At 36.1% G+C, this 14303-nt stretch overlaps 2 long non-coding RNA genes across 5 annotated transcripts in view; both read left to right on the top strand.

Annotated features, from left to right (window-relative positions):
- LOC140636720 (uncharacterized) overlaps positions 1-14303 on the top strand; it is a 484700-nt gene that overhangs the window by 119341 nt on the left and 351056 nt on the right. The window lies entirely within an intron of this gene.
- On the top strand, positions 1069-5486 carry LOC140636722 (uncharacterized). Its single transcript, XR_012033932.1, has 3 exons — positions 1069-1152; positions 2424-2595; positions 5212-5486. It is a non-coding gene; the product is annotated as an uncharacterized lncRNA (long non-coding RNA).

The raw sequence follows: 14303 nt of genomic DNA, 5'->3' as shown, positions 1-14303 counted from the left end.
GGGAAAATTATATAACCACAGTAGATTTGATTAGTTCATCATGTTTCTATCTCAGAATGTGGCTGTTTAAATACATCAATGCAGTAATTTTCTTCTCTGGGCTTGGGTTTGAATTTTTAGTGCTATTTTAAACTTACTGTTTTATTTCTTTTTATTTCTTTTTCATGTGGAAATCTTTATATCACTAATCAATGATGACCAGCTTGATTAAAACTGAGTGTCATCAAAACCTTTTTGAAGCAATATACTGAAAGGATTAGCACTATCAACTCCTACACATCCTCTTACCTTGGGATAATTGCTGTATAAGGAAAGAGCTGGCATACTGAAGCTGCCCATACTAGCATTGATTTACCTATTAGGAATTATAACTAATCTTTATTCAGAACTTATTTTTTTTTCCAGGCCCCATTTATGCTAACCAAGACTCATAGCTTTCCTCTAGGAGAAAAGTACTAGTATTGTAAGCAGAAAGATTTAGGGATCCCCAGAAAAAGAAAAATGAGAAATAGTTTTTTTTTTAATTTTAAAAAGATTTTATTTATTTATTTGAGATATATAGAGAGAGCATAAACAATGGGAGACATAGAGAGAGAGGGACAAGCAGACTACCTACTGAGCATGGAGCCCCAATCCCAGGACTCTGAGATCATGACTTGAGTCAAAGGCAGATGATTAACTGACTGAGCTTCCCAGGGGCCTCAAGAAATAGTTTTCTTGACATAAGAAAAGTCATTTTAGGTCCTTGACCATTTTGTGATCTCTGCCTGGCTGGCACTACTTGCCCAAGACACATTCTTGAGTTATCTTTGCAGGATTTACACCTTTTTGAGCTCTCAAATACCTGACCAATTGGACTCAGAAAATTGATGATATTGACCTTGGCGGCCCTTGTGACTTTGATCAACTAAGACCTGGGCTCTGTCACCTTAAGATGACTTTTGCTCCAGTTCCATGCTGGATTCCCCATTGCACAAGCCCCTTCATGAATATGAATGCACTCTGAGCTTAAAAGTTCCCCTGTTTTTTGTTCTGGGAGACATTTCTTTGGAAAATATCCCCCATGTTCCCCTTTACTTGTTGCAGATGAAAAACCATCCTTTTCCTCTTCTTTGACTTGGTTGTGTCTTTTGGCTTGAGACCCACCAATAGGTGAGCCCAGTTTCATGTAATATATATTAGCTTCCTATTTTATATGAAGAAATGTGCTATTATTTATGTTCATTAAATTTTAAGCATAAAAATAAGTATAAATTAAATATTTCTTTCAGTACTCAAAGAGAAATATTTCTTCCAATACTCAAGGATATTGACCTCCTAGCCCCTGAGGTATATGGGCCTCACTTTGAAGACTCCTAGATGAGAGATGTGAGAGAAGGAGGTTGATCACAAGGTCATGGTACTAGGCAAGTGCAAGGCAGTGCTTGTCAATGAGAATAAGGGAAGTGGAATTATACAGAAGTAGGAGTTATAGAATTTATCACTCTTTGATGTAAATCTCAGTTAATACAGAAGAAACTATGGATAGCTATAGCACAAAAGACCTATCTCCAACAGTTCCAGAACTGGTGAAATGTAACCGTTCCAGTTCATTCTGAGCTGTGTGTTACGGTTTCATTCTTTCCCAGACCAAGTCATTAGATTTTTCAGTTTTCAGTTTATTATTCAATGGTAACTGAGTCAGTACCTCTCTTGGCCACTCTCAATGGTAGCAGAGGATGGCTGGGAATGGCCACCACTTTGATTCTGGTGAAATGATTTATGTGATCTTTTGAGACTCAGCAGAATGATGAGGAATGTCAGCTGTTGTGATTGTTCTGTTTCGTATATGGATCTAGTCACACACGTGGTCAGTGGTACTTGGAACACATTTTGAACTTGTAGATCAGCTGGTGGTCACATAATATCAGACAAATAATTTTCAAGTGAAAAATTGAGCCACCTCTCTGGATATTTTTTTGAGTGATGCTAAACAGCTGGATTATTTACTTTAGCTTAATAACCAATTTTTATCTTTCTTGGTTAAATCAAGAGCACAAAAACCATACTTCTCCAGTGTTTACTTTATTGGAAACAGAACCAGTAGATATATGAATATATATGGATAAGAATAAATATATACAAATAGTCTTACATATATCTCTATATAGATAGATATAGGTTAATTATTAGGAATTGGCTCACACAATTATGGAGGCTGAGAAGTCTTACAATCTGTGGTCTGCAAACTGCAGACCCAGGAAAGCTGATAGTCTAGTGGTGTGAATTAGTCTAAGTCCAAATGTCTAAAAACCAGGAAAGCCAGTGGTATACATCTCAATCCCAGGGCCAGAAAAAAAACGAATGAAATGTCTCAGCTTATTCAATGAGGCAAAAAAAAAAAAAAAAAAGGATAAATTCTTTTTTTTTTCCCTTCTATTTAGACTCTCAATGGATTGGATCATGCCTACTCACATAGTGGAGGGCAATCTGCTTTAAAGAGTCCACTAATTCAAATGCAAACCTCATCTGGAAACACCTTCATATCAAGAGATAATGTTTCATCTGGGCATCTCACAGCCAGTCAAGTTCACAGTTAAAAAATTACTATCACAGGTGTCCTAACAATTTCTGTCTTTGGATTTGTTAGTATTTCTGCCTAATTCTAAATGAAAAATATTTTCAATGCAAAATATCTGAAAAAAGTTAAGAATTAAATGAATTATTGATAATTTTATCATCCAGAGAATAGCACAATTAACATTTGTTATAAGTCTTTTCAGTGACCTGAGCAGAAATCAGACACTTAACTAACTGAGCCACCCAGGTGCCCAGGACATCTGCCTTTATATTTAATTCTATTTACAGCATAAATACCCCAATATTTCTTCTTTATTTTGCATATTTATTTTTCTAGAAAGTTTAGAATCAACTCAGTACATATAAAAATATTCCATTTTGACTTTTATTGGGGTTATATTGGATAACTATAAAAAATCAATATGCAGAGAATCAACATTTTTTATATATTGAGTGTTCTAAATAATGAACATATGTTAGTTCAATACTTATTCAAATATTTTTTACATCTTTCAGTAAAATATTACTTTCATTTTTTATAGATTCCTTAAAATTAATATTTATTCCCAGGCATTTTATATTATAGTTTTATATTTTCTTTGTATTTAAATTCATGTTTTATTGTTTTTTTTTTTCATAAAAAGTAATTGCTTACATATGAGAAAATTATTTATTTTTATTTTCTGGTATCCAGCCACATAGTGAACTTTCTAATTAAGTCTAGTAAATTTTATGTTGATTGTCTGGAATTTTTTTGATAAATAATTCTATTATGTTAATAATATGATGCTTTTATTTCTGTATTTGCTCATTTCTAATAACTAATACTGCATTTCATTGTAGAAATGTAATGGCTAAATATTCTTGAATTATTTTAGCTCTAGTGACTATATTGTATGCCAGATTCACAATAGAAAATGAGTTTAGGCTTTAATTACTAGAAAGAATTGTATGTTTTTAAGTTGTGTATCACAAGCCAATTTCACTTATAAATAAAATACTACTTCTTAAGTGTTACAGTTGCATGTAAAGCAAGGACTCAAATCAAATGTCATTTTTTTTAATACTAGGGACAGCCTGAGCCTGCTTATTTTGAATGTATGTCTCTGAGCACCAACTCACAAATCCTCTTTACTGTTTCTATCTGCATTGATTTTAAGGGTTCTGTTTTTCAGATTTTGCTGTCTTATGACTTCTTTTAATGCTAAGGCCCACCAGGAGACCTATAGTAGGAACCTATTTAGTGACATAGTTTTCACCCCATACTAGCTATGTATATCAACCTGTACTGTTAACTTCTTATATGTACAGTTTTGAAAGTGCCTGTTTTGTAGTCTGAAGATAGAAGCATAAGTAGATCTTACTTTCTGGAATATGTGTGAGCTAAAAAGATGGCATAAAATATATTTCTGTAGTATTAATCAGATTTCTCAAGTTAGAAATAAATAAGTTTCAACTGAAAATACACATACTTTAGAATGCTGTGGAGTTTAAACATACAACTGATATGATTAAGTACAAACTTATTGGAGCAAATCAGAAATTGGCTAATGGAACCTTGGAAGGGAGCATTGTTTATTCTGGCCATGATGTCTGCTTATTTATAACCCACAGGATTAGTAAGCCTAGTGAGAACCCTGTGTATGAGACGTTTACCTTTGTTTCTCTGAACCATCTGGCTTAAGAATTCAAGTAGGAAAGATTCATTCTGGTAATGACCAGGCAAACATTATGGGGACCTGATGAAGGGGACTTCTGGAGAGATGTCAGTCTATATGCCACCATGTCAATAGCATGAAGATGGTATTAGGAAGAATTAGGAGGAGGGTGTGTATTATTTCCGCATAGGTTTCTGATGAGTGTTTTGATGTAGCTTTGTGAGCCCTAAAAAGCCTTTACATATCTTTGGCCTTCTGTGACTCTGCTGTCCATATGGCCTGAGCTTCTTTGTTCTTTCTTCTCTTCATACTGAGGCTTATTTTGAGATGTCCATGATCCACTTTTTCATCATCTTGAGCAATTTCCACTTGCCTCCAAAACAGCAATTGTCATATTGTGGTAGTTATTTGCCAAGGTGGCTGTTTCCTCATGGCACCAGTTATTGCCAAAGGTAATGTTGGAGTTACAGTAGGGCTGCATTTAGGAATGAAGTAGACTCAAGTAGGACTGTGATGAAAAACCCTAATTTAGAAGGAAATGGCAGGCAGGCAGGCAGGCATTAAAAAGAAAGATTGACAGGAGAAGAGAAGGATATGTGTTGGATGTTGAGGATAAGCCTGGGGGTGATATTATTTTTTATCTTCCAATATGGTTTAAAGGGATAATGATATCTGAATTACCTAGTTCAGCATAGGTATCTTATTGAAAATAAAAAAAAAATAATTTACTTTGTGGTTTCTCAAATGTACCTGATGACCAAAATCATCTGCAATTAGTATAAAAGATATAAACTATCAGGTCTCTTTCCTTGAAGTTCTAGTTAGTTGCTGGTGTTAGTTGCCCAGAAATTTATATTTTAAATAAGTGTGCTTCTGGTGAACCTGTGCATGCTAATGTTTGAGAACCAATGATATAGGCTAGAATACTAAAAAAATGAATGTTTCTTTTCTTCTTTCAGTTTTTATATTCCTTGCTTCTTTTTTATATCAATAGAACCCACGGATGAAGACACAATTATAAAGTATGTGTGACTAAATATGGCCAACGTGATATGTGTAGAGCTGACATGGACAACTTCCTGGTGGTATTTGAAGGAGACAGGCCATGCTGCTCTCCTAGCCCTGTCTTCATCTTGCTGCATGGGATGTGGACATGGGTGCATCCCATCAATGATCATGCAGCTGAGCACCACACTCGAGGTTTGAGGGAGCAGCAAGATAGGGGGAGCCCAAGTCCCTGGATTATTTCATGGACCAAAGCCCTTTCATATGAGATAGAAATACATTTCTAACAAGCTATTTCAGTCTTTGTTACATATTATCAAATTTAAGACTTAAATAATATAACATATTATAAAATAGTTTTTAAAATGTAGCCTGGTAAAAATATAAATTACTATGTGAAGAAAGAGTAATTAAAATTATGTAATTTTTGGGCAGCCCCAGTGGCTCAGCAGTTTAGCGCCACCTTCAGCCCAGGGCATGATCCTGGAGACCCAAGATCGTGTCCCATGTCGGGTTCCCTGCATGGAGCCTGCTTATCCCTCTGCCTGTGTCTCTGCCTCTCTCTCTCTGTGTGTCTCTCATGAATGAATAAATAAAATGTTAAAAAAATAAAATAATATAATTTTAATTAAAATTAAAAGTAGAAACCAGAACCCTAAATCAAAAGTTATTTACATAAAGTGATTTTCTCTGAGACATGCATTTGGTTCCAAGTTTCTAGGAGGCAGAAGTTAAAAGGTATATATGATTAGGTATACTTTCTCCAATATTATAAAATAAAGCTCTGCTTATTTCTTAACTCTGAAATAGCTTTTCAAATATTGCTATATATGGGGGACACTGAGATAGGCAATGGAAAGAGACCTCAGCAATTGCATTAAAGGTTTCACAGTATTGTTTCTTGGTGTGCTCTTTAAAAATAATGATCAAGGTCATTATTATCCTGGAATCAACATTGTATAAGTAATAACAAATATTTCTGATGATTTAAGTATAAAATATAGCATTATTACAGTGCTGATTTTTATACATTTATCAGAATCCTTCCTTTCTTTTCAAATGAAACTTTGGCAGAATCCCAGTATATAAAACCAAACTCCCTTGATTTATGTGAGACTAAGAGACTCTGAAATCTGCCACCTTAGCCTGCCCTTGTTCTTAAAATCTAACTGTAGGATTCAAGAATACAATGTGGAAGTCCTTGATTTACAGGAATGGGTGCCTACAGATGCTTCAGACCATATGCCATAAATATCACTTTCCTTCAGATGGACTTTGATAAGATTTGGACAGCTAACCCTTTGAGATTATATTCCTTGGCAAAACCTCATGCATTTATGTAGATTATGAATACTGGCAACAGCAAATTCCAGAAAAGTTATGAAACGTTTAGACAGTCTCTGGTGTATTTTGCTAATTTTTATAGGAATATGGACTCCGGTTGCTTGGTGATTTAATTTAAAGTGATAATTCACTGGCCAGAATAGATTGGTTTAATCCTATTCTTCTAAATTAGCTTAAGAACTTGAATGTACTTATTAAAAATTTTAGACATCTGCCAGCCTGGAAAAAACAGAGGCATATACAAAAAGAAGTGCTGGAACAGTGAAAAGGAAAATGGAAAATTAATTCAGAGGATTTGGAATTGTTCTAAAGTAAAACTCATTTTTTAGATGGAAATACTTAATGGAGCTAACAAGATTTTTAGGGAGTGATTTCTTGATTGATCCCAGATTTTGGAGATCTTCATTCCAAATCTTTGTCTGAGGTAGTTTTTAAAACCATGGAAATAGAGTTGGTAGCTTAGTAACTAATACTGCTTTGGAGATTAACATTTTCAACCAGGGCACCCTTGTATTCACAAGGAATATAGAATCTACAAAAAGAAAATGCAGCTTGAAATTCAAAGCAGACATTTGGCTTGCTATATTGGGTTAATTAAGGATAAAGGGGAATGAAGACATCAATAGAATTTTGTCACTTAAGAGTTTGTTTTGTTACAGTTGAAGATAATATTGTTTCATAGGACCAAGATAAAGGCTACATGAGCAGAATTTATTTAGAAGATTCTTGAATAATTATTTTGTACGTGATCCTCAGAGAGTCTAATTATTCAAATTTTGAGTCGCAGAGAAGCAGAACTTGAAAACTGGTGGCTCACATGTTATTCCAGTATATAGATTTGTGTGCATGTGTGTGTGTGTGTGTGTGTGTGTGTGTGTACATGGAGCAGGCACATGTTTTTTAAAAATTTGACTTTGAATCCCCTTTTGGAATAGCTTATACTATCTCTTGGGCTCACCACTGGGCTCCACCATTTCTATTATCTCTTTTAAAAAATAAAATAAAAATAAAAAAGATTTTATTTGTTTATCTAGGAGAGGCATAGAGAGAGAGGCAGAGACCCTGGCAGGAAGAGAAGCAGGCTCTCTGCAGGAAGCTGGACACAGGACTCGATTCTGGGACTGACCCTGGGATCACAATCTGAACCAAAGGCAGATGCTCAACCTCTGAGCCACCCAGGCTTCCCTATTCTCTCTTTTTTAAAAAAGATTTTATTTATTTATTTGAGAGACAGGGAGAGGGAATCAGCAGTGGGGAGTGGTAGAGTCGGGGGAGGGGAGAGAGAGAGAGAGAGAGAGAGTAAGAGAGACTCCCTGTTGAGCAGGAAGCCCAATGTGGGGCTTGATCCCAAGACCCTGAGATCATGACCTGAGCCAAAGGCAGACGCTTAACCTACTGAGACCCAGGTACACACAGCATTTCTCTTCTCTTAACACTTCTGACTGCAATACAGTATTATTAATTATTCTGAGGCTGTTTGTAAATTTATAACCCCTCAGGTTGATTACTATCTCTGGCATCTGAAAGGAAGTGGAGTTGCTTACACTTTGCCTTTTGACTCTTCCCAGATGTGAGTTGTCCCATTATGTGGTGGGTTTGAGGGCAGTGGTATGCCATAAAAATTCCTGACAGCCCCTTACACATATTTCTTCCCAAGTTATGATCAATGACCCTTATGTTGGTAGTTTGAAATCATTCCTGGCAATACTTACACCATCAAATCTGCAACTGTTACAAATGGTGGGATGAGGAGGTGAGCTAGTTGATAAATATTCACCAAGACACCACTGGTTTGAGGGTGTACCTGGGCACTACCAAGTCTGCTCTTAGAAAGTGGTCATTGACTATTTGCTTTCAGAGTAAACATTTAGTTGATGCATTTAGCTCACCAGATATAGAAGGATGATCTTCTTCTAACAATAAATATATATTAGACTGCAAGGAATAGGAGAAATGTAAGAAAAGAAGGGGGTGGAGATGCTAACTGTAGAAATTAAGATCACAGGTTCTGGAACCCAACTCTGACATTTTCTAACCATGTAGCCATAGGTGTTATTTAAGCCCACTAAACCTTGATTTCTGTATAAGTAGTATGAGAACTAAAACAGAATGTTTCCAGCTGATTGCTTTGAGCACAGTGGCTGGCACATAGGAAACCCTCAATAAACACTAATTTTTATAATTGTATTACCTAGCAAATGTTTTGTCTGCATCATTTTATTAAATTCTGAGAGAGCACCATGATGTAGCAGAATAATTACCATATTTCAGATTAGGAAACAAAGACTTAGAGGTTAAATCACATCCATGATTGCACAAATGTTATGTGGCAGAGCTGGTTTTTATTGTTATCACCTAGGTCTGCTAGATTCTATAGCATGATAACCTCTTCAGGAAGCTTAAAATTTTCTGTCTTGTTAGTTATGAGATAATTGCCAGAAACAACAATGTAGGTCTAAGATTGGCTACCATAATACAGACAAAAAATTACTACTTTTATCAATCAATTGTTCCTGCAAAGCAAACTGCCCCAAAAACATGCATTTCTATCACTTTGTAGGTGATGTTTATTCTACTGGTCTGGGACCCACTCTGAGAACTACTACACTGATGTATTTTAACTAAGGTTTGGCCAATACCTTGAAAGACAATGAATGGTGTCTTAGTCTGTTCAGGCTGCTATAAGAAAATACCAGACTGGGTGGCTCATAAATGGCATACTACTCACAGTTCTGGAGGCTAGAAGTCCAAAATCATGGTGCTAGCTTAGTCTGATGAGGATCTTTTTCTAGGTTGCAGACTTGTTCTGTATCCTCACATGGTGGAGGGAGCTAGAGAACTCTGTGGGATCTCTTTTATAAAGAGTAGTAACCCCATTCATAAGGGCTCCACCCTCGTGACCTAATAATTTCCCAAAGGCCCGGCCTTCTAATGTCATCACATCAGGTGTTAGAATTTCAACATGTGAATTTTGAGAGGACATACCATGCAGACCATTGCAAAAGGGAATGGGATAGGAATACATAGGAACACGTTGGGACATAGGTCCAAAAGCAACTTTTTGGAGAGAATAATCTAAAGAGAAGAGTAAAAAGAACCAGGAGTATTGGACACTAAAGTCGGGATAGAGATCCAAAAATCAGAAAGTAAATGAAGCCTAAGCAGGCAGGTCAATGAGCAAATAGCAGTATCTGTGGAAGCTTGCATGGGGCCAAATGGCCTCAAGAAGGTCCAGATGCAAGGGTCATGTCTCCAAACATAGGAGAGCAGAGAGCTCAGAAGCAAGGATCAGGAAAGCCATTGGAAGACACTGCAGGGCAAGATATGCTCTCATCTATGTAATAGCTGGGACCCTAAAAATCAATGAGAGTGATCTGAGGTACCTGAACTAGTGCTACAATACTAGTGGCTGCAGTTAAATTATGACAGGGGCTTCTCTTAGGCTCCTTCTCTTAAACTGTTTCCTTCCTTCCTTCCTTCCTTCCTTCCTTCCTTCCTTCCTTCCTTCTTCCTTCCTTCCTTCCAGAACACTTAACATACTTCCTGCTACTTGAGCCTCCTGTGGTTACTCTGAGAATTAATTTGCCCTGATCCTCATGTGTGTATTCCTTGCTTATCCCAATAGTTGGCTTTCATCCCCATATTCACCCACACATGGATATTTACTGAATGCCTCCTATGCAACTGCTCTTATTGAAGTCTAGAAATTCATAGTCCCAGAGTTCAGATGAGATTTAGTCTCGTGGGGAATTGTGAATTGTGTTTCCTGCCCAGGTTTTAGGGTATGAAATCGACAAACTCTTCATCATGAGAAGTCCTGATTTGTCAGGCATCCCCCTAGACCTTTTCCCAATAGTCCTTATCTTATGCCATCTTTTTAAAGTAAAGCTGCATCACATTGTACTAGTCACTTTGTACTAGTCACTGTGCATGATTTCCTTTTCAGCTGAGAAGCGAGAAGTAAGCCAATTAAGAAGTATTAAGGTAAAAACTGTCCTGTTGAAGACAGTTATAGTTTTGAACCTCAAGCCTCCTATTAACTATGGCATGGGATGGAAATGTACCACCCAAGCCCCAATTTCCTTATCCATTGAAATAGGATCCAAACATCTACTCACAGTGTTGTTTTAATTATAGAAAGAAGTGATGCATATAAAGTGTCTAGCAGAGCATCTAACACACAGTTCAGAACATTCAGAAAAATGTCACTTAAACAATGGGGTTTTATGTTGTCTCATGGCAGAAATCCAGCAATGGGAAGCTCAGGCTTCTCCTCACTCTGCCAGACTCTGTGTGTCACCTTTCACTCTCGGCATGTTTCCTCATGGTTGCAAGGTGACTGTCACTGCTTGAGGACCAGACCTACTGAAAGACAAAAAGGAAGATGCTGGGTGAGAGAAATGTCCTTGTGGGTCTTGCTCTTTTAATCAGGGTGTAAAAATTGTCACCCAGAGCCTCCCTGCGGAATTCCCTTTATATATCTCCTCTACTGGCAAGTAAAGCTGGAAACTTGGGTAGCTAGTGTTTTCAGATCATCATGAAGGGATGGGGATGACCACTAGAACAGGAGGAGGAAGTGGCTTGTGCTTGGCAACCTTCAGTATCTGCCACATATGCTGAAATAAAAATGGATTTTATCTTTCAGATTTTCTGAGAGATAGTTATTAATTAAATTGTTCAAAGTGCTTCATTTTATCTTCCTCATATATTTCAGGGCCATTATGCAAGCATTGTCTGTTCAGTGGAAAACTCAACTGAGTAGGCTTACTGTGCATATGACATTATAGATTAATTCTAGGAAATTAAGAACAGACACCGGGCTTTCTGATGGAGAGACTGTTAAAATCAAGTATCCTTCCGATAGTTTTGTTTTACTCCTTTGATAATATTTTACAGTTTCCTTTTTTTTTTTTTCAGTTTCCTTTTTATTACTGCAAACCTTATAACTTGAGAAGCATTCACTAAACATTTATATACCATGCATGATAGTGGGCAACTTGGTGAAGACCCAGAGGAAAAAAACAATGCATCATTATGCCCTCAAGAAGCTTACCATCTAGTAGAAATAAGGCAAAGAGGAATGAAGTGGGTGAAGCCAGAGTATCATGGACAAAGAAGATGAGAAGTTTACAAAGGAAGGAGGCCAGTCAAGTAAACACCCGAGGCTTGGCTCAGGCATCTTTCTTATTCCTAGGATGCAATGGATGGCCAAAGAAAGGTGATAGTGGTGATGACTTGTATATTATTTCCTTGACTTCATTCCCCGCCACTAACCCAGCTCCTGAGCAAACTGGGGTAGTTATAAATACAGCAGAGTGGTCATGCTGTTGGAACAATTTTTGGACTAAAAAATAGTTAAGTAAACTTGCAAGATCTTTGCCCATTATATTGTATATAACTTGAAGGTAAGAAAGGTATCTTATTTACCTTCCTCTTTTGTTCTGACACATTGATAGGTGCTATTTTGTTACATGAGCAGTAAAAGAATGGATCTGATCCCATGGTTACTGAATTTGATCTTGTTCTAAAATATTACTCATATTATAAACATGATATTTCCAAGAGAACCTTGTAACATCTGGGACTGAAAAGAGAAAAACATGAGAGAAAAAGGAAGGAACAAATAGAGATGGAGGGTAGTAACTTAAAGTAGTTTAAAAAAAAAAGCCAAAACAATCCTTGGAACTGAAAAATTCAAAACAGAAATATCATCTCTTGATTTTTAAAATCTTCAATTCTTATCTCAGTCTATCAAGCTTTCTGCATATTAAATGGTATCTGCTATATGCAGTGACCCCTTTTACAATGGTATTATTTAAACTTCTGCCAGTTGTTCACTCACAGTTTGCAGCTCATGCCACATGTTCCATGAGTGAATAAAATACCACTAAGATGTTTACAATTTATCGAGGGGGGAGAGATGGTCAAAATGTGTACCACAACATTTGATTGAATTAGCTTCCAAAAATTTTTTTTTTTTTTTTAGCTTCCAAAAAATTAAAAAAAAAAAAATTAAGATGGCTTCCAATGAAAGTTGAGTCATCAATTTAATATGAAGTTTTCATGAAAAAGTAATGCTTTTTTCTAAAGCTACTTGACATTTGTTTGCATTTATCCATAAAATTACGTGCAACCTTTTCCCTACACTACAATTAAGGAGTAGATCTAAGTCTCCTTTGTGTGTAGAAGCTTGTGGCAATTAACAGTTATGCATAGCTTCATGTCTTCAGGCTATTTTTAATAAAGTGTGCCATGATTTTGAGCTCTGGTACTTTTAGGATGAAAAGCATAGTTTCAAGGACTATAGAAAATACTAGATTTTCATCATCATTTTCTTTTGGCAAGACTCTCAGTTTGGTCCTGTGGCATCACCAACACAGTGCCCAGTTCCCACAGTAGTCGAACATCAGTTTGTTTTCCTAAAATCTAGGTTATTTAGTCTTAAGTAAGACCATCTGTGGGACATCAGCTGTCTAGTTCACATGGGGCTACATCAAACCCAGTCCAGTTCCTAATTAATCTTTTCTCAATCAAAAAAGAGATTTCATAGGGAACAAACTCAGCCAGGACTCCCTTGGTACACATGTAAAGTCCCTGGCATGAAGTGGGTACTCAGGAAACGGCCGATCTGCTAAGAAAATGAGGCCAAAGAGGGATTAAAATCTCAGTCCTTAGGATAAGTCCAGAATTAGTGCTCCTTTTGATGGAAAAATTCATCTGAAAAATTTAATTGAGTACATTTTCTAGGCATTAACATGCTTTTATAAACAAATCCATCAGTAGGAACCTTCCAAATGAATCAAACCATTCTCATAAATAATCCTTGAAATTCATATGGGCTTAATAAATAGTGGAAAAATTCACTTTAAGTTTTGCCAAATTCCAAATATTGGCAAAAAAAGTCACACAACTTTTGATTAACACAAAACAATCTAGATGTATCCACATATAACAAGCTAAAAACATGATATAAATGTTTAATGACTATGTTTAGAAATTATCATAATTATTTGTATGAAGCCTACTCATGGTTTTTGCTTTCATATCACAGACACTTTTCTGAGAAATATTGTTCATATATTTTGAATTTCTTTTTCTCTCATGTACAGTAGGCATAAAAATATTTGCTTGTGGTGTGTCTCATTGCCTTGTACTTTTTAAAACTGTTTTCAGATGTCAATCTGTGTAATGTGATAACTTACCATAAGGATTTCATGAAATGTTTTTTGTTCTTTCAGAAGACCAATGTAGATTTGTATAAATATTTGCTGAAAATACTACCCTCTGTGCAGAACTAAATGACTGAGGCAGGGGTGGGAGTGAGGGAGGGAGGGAGAGAAGAGAGAGAGATAGAGATAGAGAGAGAGAGAGAGAGAGAAATAGTCTTAATCAATGTATTGCCTCTCCTGAATGTTAAAATTCAACAAAAGAATATAATCCAGGCTTGAAAGTATTTTCAATGTCAATCTGGTCCAATTATTATCTACTGTGTAAATCTCACACCAATGCATCTTGAAAGTAATTTTCCAGGCTTTATATGGATATTCCCAAAGACAAAAAACAGAGTACTTTATCCTATTTCAGAGAGATATGATGTTATAAAGTTTTTTCTTATAGTATGGGTCAGAAACTGCCTCTCTGAAACTTCTTACCATTGGTCACTCTTCTGTTCTCTAAATTATGTAGAATAAGGCTTATTTTCTTACATAACAATCCTTCAAATGATTTAATAAAGAT

Source organism: Canis lupus, chromosome 7, assembly GCF_048164855.1.
Source record: "Canis lupus baileyi chromosome 7, mCanLup2.hap1, whole genome shotgun sequence".
Classification (NCBI taxonomy): Eukaryota; Metazoa; Chordata; class Mammalia; order Carnivora; family Canidae; genus Canis; species Canis lupus.
Note: the sequence above shows the minus strand (reverse complement) of the source record. Positions and strands in the feature narration are given on the sequence as shown.